This window comes from Rhinopithecus bieti, unplaced genomic scaffold, assembly GCF_001698545.2.
Source record: "Rhinopithecus bieti isolate Rb0 unplaced genomic scaffold, ASM169854v2 scaffold_75139, whole genome shotgun sequence".
Taxonomy (NCBI): domain Eukaryota; kingdom Metazoa; phylum Chordata; class Mammalia; order Primates; family Cercopithecidae; genus Rhinopithecus; species Rhinopithecus bieti.
The window spans coordinates 508,053-523,442 of NW_016827924.1; the positions used below are offsets into that span (position 1 = coordinate 508,053).

At 55.1% G+C, this 15,390-nt stretch overlaps 1 protein-coding gene across 5 annotated transcripts in view; it reads right to left on the reverse strand.

The window, feature by feature from the left end:
- Positions 1 to 15,390, reverse strand: part of LOC108523529 (BCL-6 corepressor) — a 128,561-nt gene that overhangs the window by 29,703 nt on the left and 83,468 nt on the right. The window lies entirely within an intron of this gene.

A 15,390-nucleotide genomic window follows, 5' to 3' on the forward strand; every position in this document is an offset into this window, starting at 1 on the left:
TTTCCCCCCACCCCGCCCCCTCCTGCACTAGGCCACTTTCCACTGCCCCCACCCTTGAGGCTCCGACCAGTTAAAAGTCTGCCTATTACACTTGTCAAGTGGCACTGACAATATGGAAAGCATGGCCACCAAACTACCTCTGCTCACGCCTCCCTGCTGTCCACACAGGCACTGAGGGTGGCCCATCTCAGGGTCTTTTCTTGGGATCTCTCTCACTAGGTTCCCCTTGTCACTACCGGCAGCTATCCAGCAGTTAATGGCCAGAAGGACTGGAGAGGTTCGCAAGCAAGGGCTTCCAGCTCAGGTGGCCAGGCAGGCATTCCCAGCCAGTGTGCTGGGGTCCTCTGGCCGAGGACTCTTCAGGGAGGGGTCTCGCTACTGCATGGCTGGTTCTCTGTAGAGAACATGGTCACCACAGCCTCCTGGCTCCCACCCTTACCCACCGCATGTCTCTGGGCAGGTGGCCTAATCTCTCCAACCTTGGTCCCCTCTGTAAATATTTGGCACTGTGTTTTCCAAAGGATTAAGCTGCACTATGGACTTGAGTTTTGCCTGGCAATAGCTGGTGCTGGCCACGTTTAACCTCACTGAATAGTATCTGACTCCACTAAACATACTGTGTAGTAAGCTCCAGAATCACAGCACAGTTTCTTTGGGGCAGTACCACCTCATCCTGCGGGGGAGACTGAGGCAGCAACAGAGAGGGGGTCACAGCAGGGAGGGACCTTCAGCAGAACTGTGTAGATTTTACAGAAGCCCAAACCTCACCACCCGCCAGCCCTTCCTGGGGTTGCTCCAAACACAGACTGCGTCACAGCAGCAGCGCTGTGCTCCGGGTTTCAAGGAAGGGACGGGTGAAGAAGTTCCTATTTTAGGATGTGAGGGGTGGGGGTGGGGTGTGTGGGGGTGGAAGATGAGAAGAGAAAAAGCTCTTCCGGATGTGCAGTGTGGCATGGGTCCTCCAGGTCTGCTGGGGAGTAACAGACCCCAAGGCTGCCCCCCAGGTCCCTGGGAGGCAAAACCGCAGGCTTCCAGGGGTGTGGTCGAGGGAGGTGGCTGGCCTGGTCCCAGCCCCTCCCGACCCCCTCCCCCGAGANCCCCGCCCCTCCTGCACTAGGCCACTTTCCACTGCCCCACCCTTGAGGCTCCGACCAGTTAAAAGTCTGCCTATTACACTTGTCAAGTGGCACTGACAATATGGAAAGCATGGCCACCAAACTACCTCTGCTCACGCCTCCCTGCTGTCCACACAGGCACTGAGGGTGGCCCATCTCAGGGTCTTTTCTTGGGATCTCTCTCACTAGGTTCCCCTTGTCACTACCGGCAGCTATCCAGCAGTTAATGGCCAGAAGGACTGGAGAGGTTCGCAAGCAAGGGCTTCCAGCTCAGGTGGCCAGGCAGGCATTCCCAGCCAGTGTGCTGGGGTCCTCTGGCCGAGGACTCTTCAGGGAGGGGTCTCGCTACTGCATGGCTGGTTCTCTGTAGAGAACATGGTCACCACAGCCTCCTGGCTCCCACCCTTACCCACCGCATGTCTCTGGGCAGGTGGCCTAATCTCTCCAACCTTGGTCCCCTCTGTAAATATTTGGCACTGTGTTTTCCAAAGGATTAAGCTGCACTATGGACTTGAGTTTTGCCTGGCAATAGCTGGTGCTGGCCACGTTTAACCTCACTGAATAGTATCTGACTCCACTAAACATACTGTGTAGTAAGCTCCAGAATCACAGCACAGTTTCTTTGGGGCAGTACCACCTCATCCTGCGGGGAGACTGAGGCAGCAACAGAGAGGGGTCACAGCAGGGAGGGACCTTCAGCAGAACTGTGTAGATTTTACAGAAGCCCAAACCTCACCACCCGCCAGCCCTTCCTGGGGTTGCTCCAAACACAGACTGCGTCACAGCAGCAGCGCTGTGCTCCGGGTTTCAAGGAAGGGACGGGTGAAGAAGTTCCTATTTTAGGATGTGAGGGGTGGGGGTGGGGTGTGTGGGGTGGAAGATGAGAAGAGAAAAGCTCTTCCGGATGTGCAGTGTGGCATGGGTCCTCCAGGTCTGCTGGGGAGTAACAGACCCCAAGGCTGCCCCCCAGGTCCCTGGGAGGCAAAACCGCAGGCTTCCAGGGGTGTGGTCGAGGGAGGTGGCTGGCCTGGTCCCAGCCCCTCCCGACCCCCTCCCCCGAGAGAGTTGGGGGTGAGGGAAGTGATCCAGCCGGCCCAGGTGCTGCCTCTTGGCACACTCCAAGCCACAGCCATAGCCTGCAAGGGCATCCCCGCCCACACCTCCAAGTTTTGCACTAGTAAGAGGGAGGGGGAAGGGGAAACTCGCCGGCCCGGACCATTGGAGCACCCAGAACCTTCCCGGCCTCCTCCCGGGGCGTCGGGGTCAGAGCAGAGAGCCACACGGGCTGGGAGCGAACTTGGCCCCGGCGAAGAAGAAAGGGGGAGGGGCGCCCCCGCCCCGGGCTGAGGAGCTTCAGCCCGGAGCGTGATCGGTCGGCAACAAAGGGATTTTCTCTCCCACCACACACACCCGTGCTGCTCGGGGCTCGCCCGCTCCTCCTCGCCGCTCCTCGGCGGAGGTCCCAGCGCGCGGGGCCGCACCACGGCACACACCCACGCCCTCGCGGCGCGCCCCCGCCGAGCCTTCCAGGAACTCCAGCAGGCTCCCCGGAGGCGGCCCGACCGCCCCAGTTCCCGACCCTAGGTCACCCCTCGGACCCTACGACCTGGCGCGCTCTCCGTGGTGCCCCTTCCCGAGGCCCCGCCGCACCTTCTGTCCCCATCAACGAATCTGACGAAAGGAAACTTGGGGTGGGCGCAGGGAGAATCCGAGACCTCCCGGGAAACGCCGCCGAGTCCACCGGGGGAATGGGCACGGCAGACCCCTCCTCGCCATCGTTCTGGGTTCCCTTCCGATCATACTAGAGCGCTGCTGCTCTGGACGCTTCCCCTTACAAAGATGTGAGCCAAGTGTCGCCTACTGTAACGTGGGAGGGGTGCGAATCTCGGGGATTGGGGTCCGGGGTGTAATCTGCAAGGGCTGACCCTGAGGGTCGCTGCCGAACCTGGAATGCCCGCTACACTCCCCTCCTCCAGGCAGAGCCCATGGCCCGGGGTCAGGTGTCCCCAACCTCTCTCTCACAGGCCAATGGGGGACACTTGCCCTTCTCCCCGGATAATCTGTCCAGGCCACCCCACCAGCTTTTTGTTCCTTTCACTTTCCTTCATGGTTTTGCCACAGGGGGAGTCAGGGAACCACGTGTGTATTCAAGAGAGGGCGAATTTAGAAACAGGTGTCCCCTCACAGGAGGCCACCCAGCAACAGAAACCCAAGTCAAAAGCCAGGAATCCCTCCTTACTCTTCTCCCCACTCCACGCAAAAATAAACCACTTGCCCCCTTTGGTCTAGTCCTTGCAGAACTGGTTCCCCACTTGGGAGTCTACACAACCTGGGGGCAAATCCAGAATAAATGTTCCACACTACGCCTCCAAAGGCTGTGTCAATGAACTTTTGTTTTCACCAGGGCTTTGTAGGAGTAAAATACGAATGCCTTCGCCGCTACCCCCCCCCCCACCACCGAAGGGAACAAGCTATACCGTAAGGCTAATAACAACAGCTATCATTAGTATACACAGGAAGCACAAAGGAACTTTTAATGCATAAAAGATGCGTAAAAGGCAGGGGTCCTGCGATCTGCAAGTGAGTCTCTCACTGATTGTGCAGAGCCTGGGAGTCCCAGAAAGGCTGGGATGAGGGTCAGAGAAGGAGAGGGGCACCCACTTTCTTTACAAGGAACAATAGGAATCCCATGTCTGCTACTCAGTCATGGAACTCAGAGCACCCAAACAAAGCCATGGAACAACTGCGGTATAGATGGGGCCCATGAATTTTGTAGCTGTTCAGGGCTTAATTACTCCTCCTTGATCCGTGGGACTAGACACGACACCGCCAAGGTTAAAATGCCCCGAACAGCGCCGAGCAGATGTGAGCGAGCTGGCAGACGCGCAAATGAGGCCTGCCTCGGAGCACGATAACAAGTGACTAATACATTGCATATCGTTGAAAGAAAATTATTTTTCTCTAATTTGCATTTGCTTGGGGGAAAAAAAGCCAACGCGAGTCCCTCCTCACATGCACAAGTCTAATCCTGGAAATACAGCCCGGCTGCTTTAAGAGAGCTGGAAGGAGGGAAAGACTGCCAGTGTTTTGGCGTTGCAGGCTTGTTTATCTTTCCGCCTTTCCTCCAAGGCGAAACTCGTTTTGCAAGCAACATTCCTACAGAAAATGGCACACGTCATAAAAAGAGACCAATTTATAGAACTGGCACCGAAGTTCATGTCTCACTCCAGAAGCATCTCCCAGCTCCCCATTGGAAACCCAACTAGATGTAGAAGTCCATGTTAAAACTTAGAGAGCAGACTTGGGGAGGGGGCGGTGCTGGGCGGGGGGAGGAGAGAATGAGTTAGATTTGCAGATATCCTGTAGGCTGTACACCCAGAGGCCAAAGTCATGCAGAAAGGTAGAATATAGAATTAAGTCAGCCCTAAATGATCTTCCAAAACCCAGGGAGGACCAGGCAGGTGCCAGGGGGCTTGGAAGGCTTCAACCTTGGGATTCATGGGGGAGAGGAGTGGACTTTTACACCCGGCTTGCCCCAGGACGGTCCAGAGGCAGGTCCACATTCTTTGCCATCCTAAGTCCACCTGCTTGGGCCAGCCACGAACCTCCAGGACTGGCCTAGTGGGTAACTGCCGCCACCAACTCCTCTCCCTCCCACCCTGGCACCTCTCTGCAGGGCCTGGCAGGGTACCAGGAACTCAGAGAAAGCCTGTGGCTGTGGGCATCTAGTTGATGAAGTCAGAGTAGGTGGTGCTGTGGGCAGGCTTCAGGACGCACCTTTGCGTCCTGCAGTTGAAGGCAAATGTGTTCTTGAAAACGGGAAGGCTTGGGAGAAAAGGTTAAGGGATGTGGGTAATCAAAAGCCAATCTGACCTCCCTTCCCCAAAATACATCCCCTTAGGGTACTGAACCTGCACACTTGCATTTCCAAGCTGGAAACAGTGCCGAGTGCACAGAACACAGCACCCGCCTGTCTCTAACTTGTCTGAATAACAGGGCCATTTCAGAGGGGAACAACGGCCTTCAGAGCCTCTGCAATTTCCAGAAAGCTTTCAGTTAATAACACATTCTTTCCAATAAGCTTACTTAGGGCTGAAAGTTATTTTCCCAAATCTTAAAAACTCTCTGTCACAAACAGCTGAGGACCCAGTTCAACGGATCCTGGCCAAACCCCACCAACACGGTGACACTCACAGCCCCGTGGGCCTTCTCCCGCCACCTCTGCCTCACCACAAGTTCCCTAAACCACAACATACAAACCATCCTGCACCCCACCACAATCCTGGGAAGTCATAAAGATGTGTGTTGGGGATGGGGGGTGGGTGTGCCGTGGAGCTTTCTCTCATCTGGGGATGCGCTGGCCAGAAAGTGGCCGCCACCTCTGCAGCTCGTCCATGGGCCTGCATAGTGCGCGCTTTGTGTAAGTGCTGAGGAGGCGCAGCGCTGCTCGCGCGCCAACAGCTGTCACATTATTTGCACTCGCTGTAAACAGCCTTCACATTCCCCCCTTACCACATAGTTAAAGCCAGACTAACAATCCACAGTTAGAGATCAAACCAACAACAGCAGCATTGTGTCTGCCTTCGCTGCCTTCGCACCAAGCCCAGCAGCTGGCAGGTTTCTCCGGAACAAGGGACCCCTTCTCCCCCTACCCCTCCAGGCTCCAGCCAAGGCTAGCCAAGGAAGCATGCGTTTGTCAGCGCTGTTTGTTAAAGCAAAAGAGCACCGCCATTTCGCAGAGATTTCCGTGTGGCTCATCAGCCCTCTCCGAGAGTTTACTCCTTCTGGAAGCTCAGGGAAGCATCATGAGAATAAAGGTTATGGAGACTCGCAGGGTTGGTTTCCATGCTCAGCAAAGTGGGGTCTGGCCAGGCTGGGGCCGGGACAGGGAGGTCTGCCCCTCTCCATGCCATGTCACAGAGGCCAGACAGGTCTGCACTTTCTGCAGCCCTCAGCGGAATGCTTCCTGTCTTTCGGAAATTGCCCAACTCACTGAATACTTACTGGCCGCCCCACTGATCAAAATGTCTCCTTTATGATTTTTGGTTAAGTTGAACATTTCCATAATCATCATTATTAGTGCAAATTACACGCCTAATCGGTCCTTAAATAGATTTTAATTAAATAAGCATACAAGGCTCATTTTATGACTTAAGAAAGGCATTACTTTTCGTTATAAACTTTCCACCAGGATATCGAATAACGATAGCAGACAAATACTTATTCTTTGAAAATCACCAATAACCAATGGGCAGAGTATCATGAAACATACCCTGTTCTACCCTCTGGAATCAAAACTGAGACCAGACATATCACAGCTGTACAACTTTCCTCCTGGGATGGGAGAGAGGATTTCTTCCTCCAAAGCACTATGTCTGTCTTCCTTGTGGCCAGTAGAAATAAACCCCCAGTGCTGCTTTCCCTACCCATCTGATGAGATTTCTCTAGTTGATGTCCTCTAGCAACCACTCCTCCCCCCACCACCTCCATCCGTTTTCCACCCCTTCGCCTGCTTAGAGTCCTGGTGCAAAGCGAGCAGGCTGTGCTTGTTAAATGTTGTGTAAAATGCTGTTAATAAAATAATAAATACAAAGGATGGAGGCTGCTGGTTCCACTGGTGTTTTGACTGGAAATGCATTGGCACTTGTCATGTGTTTATGGGAGGGCAGACAACGCTAGGATTTACATAGTTTGGACGTTCCTGTACTTCATTTATTCTTTCCTAAATGACGTAGGCCTCGAGCTATTTCAAGTTTGCATTTGTACAGAACTGTTAAATGCCTAGGAGTTTCTCCAATTAAACCAAGTTTAAAATCAGACCCAAAGCTGGAACAGACACTCAGACTTGCCCAACTCCACCTTCAGCCTCGGTGGCTGGAGAGAACAAACAGATCCTCGAAAACAATCAGTCCTCGAGCTCCCCACCTTCACCCCCCCTCCAGGAGGGCCCCTAGGGCAAAGGTTAAGGCGTCTCTAGATTCCAAGCCCGGCCCAGGCTACACACTGAGGCAATCATTGCAGTTAGGTGCATCTTGTCCATAGACTACCTTTAAAATCGTGGGCTAAAATCGGGGGGAAACTGCTGGCCTGGTAAAACCCACTGTTCACAAAACAATGTCAGCAAAGGCTGTAAGGCATTCTTTAGAGAGGGACCAGGGATTCGTGCCTACTGAAGCTCTTTCAGCACAAAGGCTTTTAGGGGAAGAAGGGAAAAAGAGGGAGGAGGAGGGGGAGAGGAGGAGAGAAAGGGAGGGAGGGCTCCTGTTTCAGAGCAGGCATCCCCTGAGAGTCAAGAACCAAGTGTAGCTTCAATCAAACACTGACTTCCCCTCTGGGAGTCGAGTAGGAAACCTGATCACAGTAGCTTACTACCGGCCTGGATCCATACAGGTCTGGTTTTCTTCTCATGCTAGTAATTTTTTAAAATACATATCGATATAAAAGAAGCAATCCCTGGCAGACTTTGTTGAAAACCACATTGAGCCCTCATAACATCCGGACTTAATCCTTATCAAACAAACCACAGCACCTCTGGCCTCTGTACCAGGCCACCCTCTCTCACCTCTTCCAACCAGGTCTTGCCCCTCTAGACACCATTGTCCCCCCCCCCCGAAATAATGCCAGGAAGCCTTGCCAAAGGGTACCCAGATACCGGTTCTGAAATGAGTTCCTAACCATATAATGATCCCACTTGGGGGGCGGGGGAGAAGCAAGTCTTTTCATATGGAATCCTTTAAAAGGCAGAATGCAAACTACGGTAACAAAGGGAAAGAGGAACCCAGGAAGACGGACCTAGAAGAATACCCTCGTAGGGGAGATTAAATCTGCATCCTTGGGTCCCAGGACACAGACCTAGCAAGTCTCAGGGGGTCTCAGGGGCAGCAGGGAATGGAGGAGCAACCTATAGGAACATGACAAGTCATTCAAAGCAATTATTCATCCTTGGGGCCTACTATGTGCCAAGTATTCTATTTAGATCCTAAAGGTGGATAATTATTCCCAGTCTTACAAATGAAAAAACTTACTGGGGCTCAAAGGCCATAAATAACTTGCCCCCAAGGTCACACAGCTAGTAAAAAATGGGCCACGGTCAAACTCAGTCCTGGAGTTGCGGAGAGGAGCCAATTATTGGTCTAATTGTGCCATGTGAAATCCTGATTTTCACATACTCTCTCCTCTGAAAAGCTTCCTTAGGCCTTATGTACCCAAGAACGAGATAGAGTGCTTAACACTTATGTCACTTGGTCTACAGTGAGCCTCGAACACAGTTTCTCCTATATCTAGTCATCTCCTGGTCCACTCAAAGTCTTTCACCATTTCCCCCTACATCCTACAAATCTCCCTACGTTGTTATACTCTGGTGTAAGGCCAATGCTCTCAACAAGCCTCCCCTTTCCCGTCCCTCCAGCACCCCAGAATAGTCAGGGGTAGGTGGGTCGACTCCTTTCAGGTCTCTGGGAAAAGTGCTGACTACTGGTACTAGGAGCTAGGCTTGCCACCCCAGTTTTGCCACATAAAGCAATAAATCAAATTATCTAGATAGAGCAAAAGCCATTTGGAGGGAGCTCCTCCATCTACCTTTCCTAGGATTTAAAGGAAAAACCCCAGGGAACAAAGTAGTGTGGCAGAGGGAATTAAGATGGAAGACGCCAGCAAGATGTTCTATTGGGCCACCCAGAGTCCCCACAAAAGCGCAAGCCGGGGGATGGGCTATCTTGTCCTTTCCCCAACCTTTCTTCACAGAAGCGCCCGGCGGCAAACCTCAGGGCCCAATATGCCCTTCCCATCTTATCCCCAATTTCCGGGTCTGCCCCAGGCTTTCAGATGCTCCGGGAACTACCCACACCCGCGGAGCCTGCCAAAGCCACCTCCGGCTCTGCTCGATGGGGAAGGGCAGGGGCACCAGACACTCGGGCTTCCCGGCCCTGGACTGGTTACTCCTCCAGACGCTGAAGCTCCGGATGTGCGAAATGGCTCCGCAGTGCGACCGGGTGTGCAGGGGCCTCGGCGGCGGGAGGGACTGAGGGGAGACGGAGGCGCCGGGGCGCTCACCCCGCTAGCCAGCTGAGCACGCCCCCGCAGGCCGGCCGCCCCTGGCTCCAGGCCAGCCCTCTGCAAGTGGCGTTCTTTCTCTTTTTTAAACTTTCCGGCCGTGGCGAACGGGCAGGGTTTCCAGCCCTCCCCGGCCCCCACCCAGTTCGGGGCGGGGCGGGGCGGGGCGGGGCGGGCCCTCCCATCCCCGGAGGGGAGGCGATTCCCACCCCCCCCAGTCCCGGGCACCACTAGACTGCGGCCAGGGCAGACGCCTTCCTCCACCCACCCCTACACCAGCTACTTTGGTCACCTGGAGAGGAGCGGCTTCCCAAAGCCGATGGCCGTCTAAGCCAAGCCTGGGACCGCAGCGTCCGGGGAGGAACTCCCTACAGCGCCAACGGTCCTGGCTGCCGCGGTGCGCTCTCTCCGAAAGGTCTAACGCTCCAGGAAGGGGCGGGGGAGAGAGCGAGGCGGTGAAGGGGGGGACGGGCTGCTTTTTTTTTTTTTAACTCTTCAAATGCAAGAGCTTTTGGTGGCCCTAGCACGATGCGAGCGCCTGGCCAGGCAGAACAATAGAAAATGGGAGGGAGGGACGCCGGAAATGGTGCTGAAAGACCCCTATAACCCTAATAAACCTCTCCTCCCCCTATTAGTTCCTATTAGCATTGGAAAGATCCTAGTGACTTCATGCAAATTGTCTTTTTATAACTTTTTTCCTAAACACATCCCCCTCCCCACATGAAATCACAAGGGCCAAAAGATCGCGTTCCAAAGTTGCGACCTTCCGAGGCTCCAGGGTCCTCTCACCCGCTCCGCCCCTGGGCACCCTGACCTGACTCAACCCCATCCCCCAACAGTTCCCCTGGTTTGCACCTAGACAATAAATTTAGTTTAATTTAGCTTCCGGTCTTTAATTTTAGCAGGTCTCCTTTTTGCATGCAAATCAATATGGCAATTACCATCTAAAAGCTCGCCCAGCCCCGGGTCAATGTAAATTGATCATTGTCCGCCTTCCACAAAATAACATCGGGAGTCTGTGGTGCATAATGAGATTATACTGGAAACTGTCTTTTAGATCACAAATTATTTTTTATGCTGTCAGGATCTTCTCCGAGTGGACTTCCCCGCTTCTCTAATCATGGAGAGCGAAGCCCGTGGGTGCCGGCTGGGGAGACACAGCTCTATAACAATGACGGAGTGAGGACCCCCATTTCTGAGACCCTCGATTGTAAACACTTGGAGGTGAGCTTGCGCCCCAAAAGGGAGCCTTCTACAGAAATAGCACAGAAAGGCATCGTTAATGAACTCCACTCAGCAAAAAGTCAGATACCCCTTCCTGAGGAACACGTTGAGGGCAACCAGAGAAAGCCGTCGGGCAGGGCTGGAGACCAGTGGACGCCCCCGGCCAAGTGCGCGCGACAAACGCGGCTCGGCTACCACCCGGGCGGCCGCGGGGAGACCATTTACTCCCGCCCCGGCGGCTTCTCCTGGCTCCACCACCTAGGCCTCAGCAGCGCGTCCGGTTTTGCAAGCAGACGGAATCCCATCGGCCATAAACACTGGCAAAGAAGCCGGGGCGGGCCAGGGCCGGCCCAGGCCTCCCCACCCAGCTCTGGGCGAGGCCCCCCACCGGGCCCGATCCAGAAGATGGGCTGGGGCACAGAGGCAATAAGAAGCCTCTCTCTTGACCCGCTGCACTGCTTTTTCCCACCCATCGGCGGCCCCCGGGGCACGAGTGTGACCTCGGGGCCTAACAAAGGGCCTTGTGAGCTCCTTTCGGCCTCGGGCCGGAGGGAGAGGGGTGGGGCGGGGCGGCCGAGATGGACCGACGAAGTTCTCCGCCCTGCCGCGCCTCTCCGGGTCCGCCGGGCCCGGTGCCCTCGAGAAAACCACCGGGGTGGCATTGCCAGGGCTGCCCGCTGCTCCGGAGGACCGTTCTACGGGCTCCGAGCCTCCCGCCCAGCGCGGCCCGACCCTGCCCCACTCGGCCTGGCGCGGGCCCCACCCAAGTGCGGTCTTCCCAATAAAAGCTGGAATTCCCGGCTGGTCTTAGACAAAGAGGGACAGCAGCAAATCGACGCCGCGGGCAAGCCATACCCTAGCCGGAGTTTACATGCGCGTCTGGGGTCACCGAGGCGCCTGATAATCCACCCAACACAGGCTGTCCCCGCCACGGTCTCCTCCAGAAAAAAAATATATAAAAAAGAAAACATACCTCCCTTTTATTCCTCCCAGAGGCCGCACTTCTTCCTGTTCTCCTTCCCAGCCCACTGGGGCCCTGTTCCACCTTAGCAAATTGGACCCCAGCAGTGCAACAGCCATTCCTCCTGACCACAAAGTGGAAAGCTACCCCTCTTGTGGCTACACGATCCAGCCACTCAAGGTCAGGAACTCAAAATCTCTACAGAAAGGCTCCTACCTGCTCATCACCAACCCGCTGCCCACTCCACCTCACCCCTAGAGGAGAAACTATAACCAGAGGTAATCCTAGTTCACTGCACACCATCCATCCTTTAGGCTGCTAGCTTGGCCATCAGTTTCCTTCAAGCCAAAGACACATTATTTCCCTGTGAATAAGTGTGTGAATGTGGTTGTGTGGCCCACTCTTCCGTACCCAAGTCGGTCTCACTCACTCGGCAGGAAAGTCTTCGTAAGGCATTGAGGAGTGTTTGTCATTCAGCCTGTGTATCTAAGCATGGATGTATGCATATGAATGCTTTTTGTGTTTCCAAGTGACCCTCTTCACACCTTTAAATGGGCTATTGTCTCTGGAACGCACTTACAGAAATTCTGCCCCAGTTTCCAGCTCAACAAAGTCTGGGATTTTTCTCTCAGAATATCGCTATACATCTCTGTATTTGCATACCCATGTTTACATTCCCCTTGGCCAGTTCTTTATCTCTTATGTATCTCTTGTTCCATTAGGGCATCGGAGCCCAAGTGTCTTGATTTGTCTCAGCACATGTCATTCAGGAGCACATCTTAATCTGAGCATTCCTACTACTTCCATTCTTCTTGCTTTGCCTGTAATGTGGCTCTTTCCCAGGCCAGACCAATATGGGTTTGCAGTTTAACTGTAAACAGAGGATCCCTTAAGACCACAAACTCTTAAAGGAAGAGGAGGGAGGAGGAGACTGGAATGTTAGTAATAAGTTATTTATGTATAGGGTAACCCATCCGCCCATTTCGAGCTCTAGAAAGAACTAGATAAATGTCTGCAGAGGTGTATTAAAATTTTAGACCAATTTAATATTAGCCCCTAATATATATACACAAATGATGGGATCTCATAACACATCAGTGTCCAACTCCTCTTTGAAGGCTGTCTCCTTGCACATATCTAACTCCCCACAAGTTCATGGTTAAAAGTGTGTCTATTTATATAGAGACAACTCAAAGGCCACTTTGCTCTCTTCAGTGCAAACCTGTACATGCTAGCGGGGCATTTCAGGCTTTGGTCCTTGGTCTGCAGCAGTCATGGTCAGAGGCCCCACCCGACTATAGCTATGTGCAGACCTTCCCGTCCTTGAACACCCGCATGAATTCTCTTTGGGAACACTGAGTCTACATCTGTCTTTCAAACTCAGTTTTTAAAGTGAGGGTGTTCGTTGTGTGTGTTCACAGCTCGCCGACTGAGAACTACCTGGTCAATCTAGATCATCTAGCAGCTGCGTTTGGTTTGTGGAAGAATCGAGCCCGATGCACCAGGATGTGACCGTGCACACATTAAGAGAAAGGAAAACCCTAGGCCCAGACTCACAGCTCCTCCCCAGTGCGAGCTACTCTGCCTCCAGGAATTTCCACTAGGCTCTTTGCCCCACCTTTCCCTATTACACTACCCCACCACGGCCTTCAAAGGGTTAAGAGAAACCCCCACGGCCTTTCCTCCACGCAGCTCGCTGGGCCCGGAGGCTAGCTCGCTCACTCGCAGCTCACGGAGTCTGCTGCCTTCTCCGCGCTCCCCTCTAGTCCTTCAGCCGGGAGGGAGCCTGCATGCCTGTCTAGACCGATCTATCACCGGCACACCAACAACACCCGCGAGAGCGCGGAGACCCTGCCCAGGTCCCCCGGCCCGCACGGTTCACGGCGGACAGAACCCGGGGAGCGTGACGGCGCCTGCGGAGTGGGGGTAGGGGGCCCACAGGGGCTGGCCGCTCCGAGCGCTCCACGGGTCCTCCCCAGCCCCGGGCCCCCGCTCTCCCACCAGCCCGGCTGCCGGGGCACAGTCACAGCTCCGCGCGCTGGGCAGTCCTATTTTTATCTTGTCTAATCCCAAACTGGGCGGGGAGCACAGGCGTCGTGCTTAGAGAACAAGAGATAGGCGAGGGAGGCGGGGAGGAGCAGCCAGGCAGCGACGCGAGCGGGAGCGAGTTAAAGACACAGTGGAGGCGACCGCGGGCAGGAAGAAAGAGCGGGCTGCGCGGGCCTCGAGGCGCCGCACGCAACGCGCCGCCCCGCGAAGTTACACTCGCTTACCCGCCGTCCCTCGCTACCGGCCCCTCCCCACTTCCCAGCGGCGCTCCCCGCAGCCTGGACCGCGGGGCCCCGGCCTGTGTGGGAGGCGGAGGCCAGGACGGCCCTGCAAAGGGCTGGAGAGAATCGCTAATGAGCTGTGCAGCCCATTGATCCGGAGAACACTTCCTAATTAACTCTCAGTCACCTACTGGTGACAGCGCCTCAAAGGACAGCGCTGGGGCCAGCCGAGCCCCAGCCGCGACTTGCCGGCCGGGCGCCTGCTGCCCGAAACCCGCGCGCTCCCCTAAACACCCCAAGGCAATTGGTGTGCGTGGCGGTGTATACCCTCACACTGAAGGCCAGCCTCGGATTAAACCTGGATGGCATATTAATCATCGCCTTCTCCCCAGCCCCCCTCCGCTCTACGCGCTGAAACCGTGCCCAAAATAAACACGAAAACCAACACTGCAAAACTCAGACCAGATAACAGGTCGAGGGTGGAGTGGGAAGGGTCGAGGAACGAGCGTATTCCCTAAGTGTCCACGTACAGGAGTCTTTGAGGCTGACAATTAAAATGCCTTCCACGCAAGCAATTCTGTTGGCAAAACCGAACCCAACACTTCGTAAGGATTGATTTCGGCCCGCGGTGTCCGTTTCCAGTGCCACAGGAAGTGTCAGATGGCTAGAAATACCCAAGTCTGTCTGCACTCACCACCCACCACCTTCTGGGGTGGGCCATTTCCTCCTAGTCTTTACTCCCAGGCCATTTTAAGGATCTTTCTCCAAGAGGCTACCCCTAGAACCAAATACCACACTACCCCTCCCCAGCCTCTTCTCAAAACGAAAAAAAGGGGGGGAAAACACAGCTAAAACCCCGAGCTGTCTAGTCTAGACGCAGCGAGGCTGTGCGAATACCTATTTGAAGCGCGTTGGTTTCTTTTTAAGGTTTGTTTCTAAATACACATAACCCTCCTCCTTCCTTCCTCGGTCTTCCATTCCCCCCACCCCCACCCTCCAGACGCTGGCGGCGCGCGCCCTGGCGCGCGGGCACTCACAGCCTCTAGCTGGAGATCGCGGACTTTCTGGAAAAGATTCATTAACAGCAAATTACGTCTCGCCCGGCCACGGCCTACACGCCGCCAGACTCGTCCGTCTCCGGGACCCCAAGACATGCCCACTCGAGCGTGCGAGAGGCGGGAAGCCCGCCGGGACCACGCGTGACTTCGGCCGCCCTACTCCACACACGGCGCCCCAAAGCTTGCTCCGTAAACAGCAGGCGCTCGTCACCGCCGCCACGAGCCCCCGAGTTGGCGGAGGCTCTGCAGCGCAGCCGCCCGCCGGCTCCGAGCGCGGGCCCCGCGGCGCCTCGCCCTCCCCGCCTTGGCCGAGTATCGTGCCCCTGTGCGCAAGTTCCTCTTCGCCTGGAGCCTCCGTGCCACACGCTCTCCGAGTGGGACCAACTTCCTCCGGCCGCAGACTTTCACACGCCCATCAGGGTTACCCACCAGACTCCCCATTGCCCAGCGGAGGGCCCAGGTCTCGCCCGCCCCCGGCCTCCCTCCGCGCCGCCGCCCCCGCACAAACACATTCTACACCCACGCCTGGGGGCTCATAACTTAAAACCTACCCTGAACAACGCAGAGAGAGAGGAGCGGGGAGGGGGGTTGCAGATTATAATCTTAAAAGAACATTTACAAAACAAAGCGTCTGCCCTGGCTGGCGGCCGGGCCAAGTCGGAACCCCACGCTCTGCTCGTTTTCTTAGTTTTTTTTTTTTTTTTTAATCC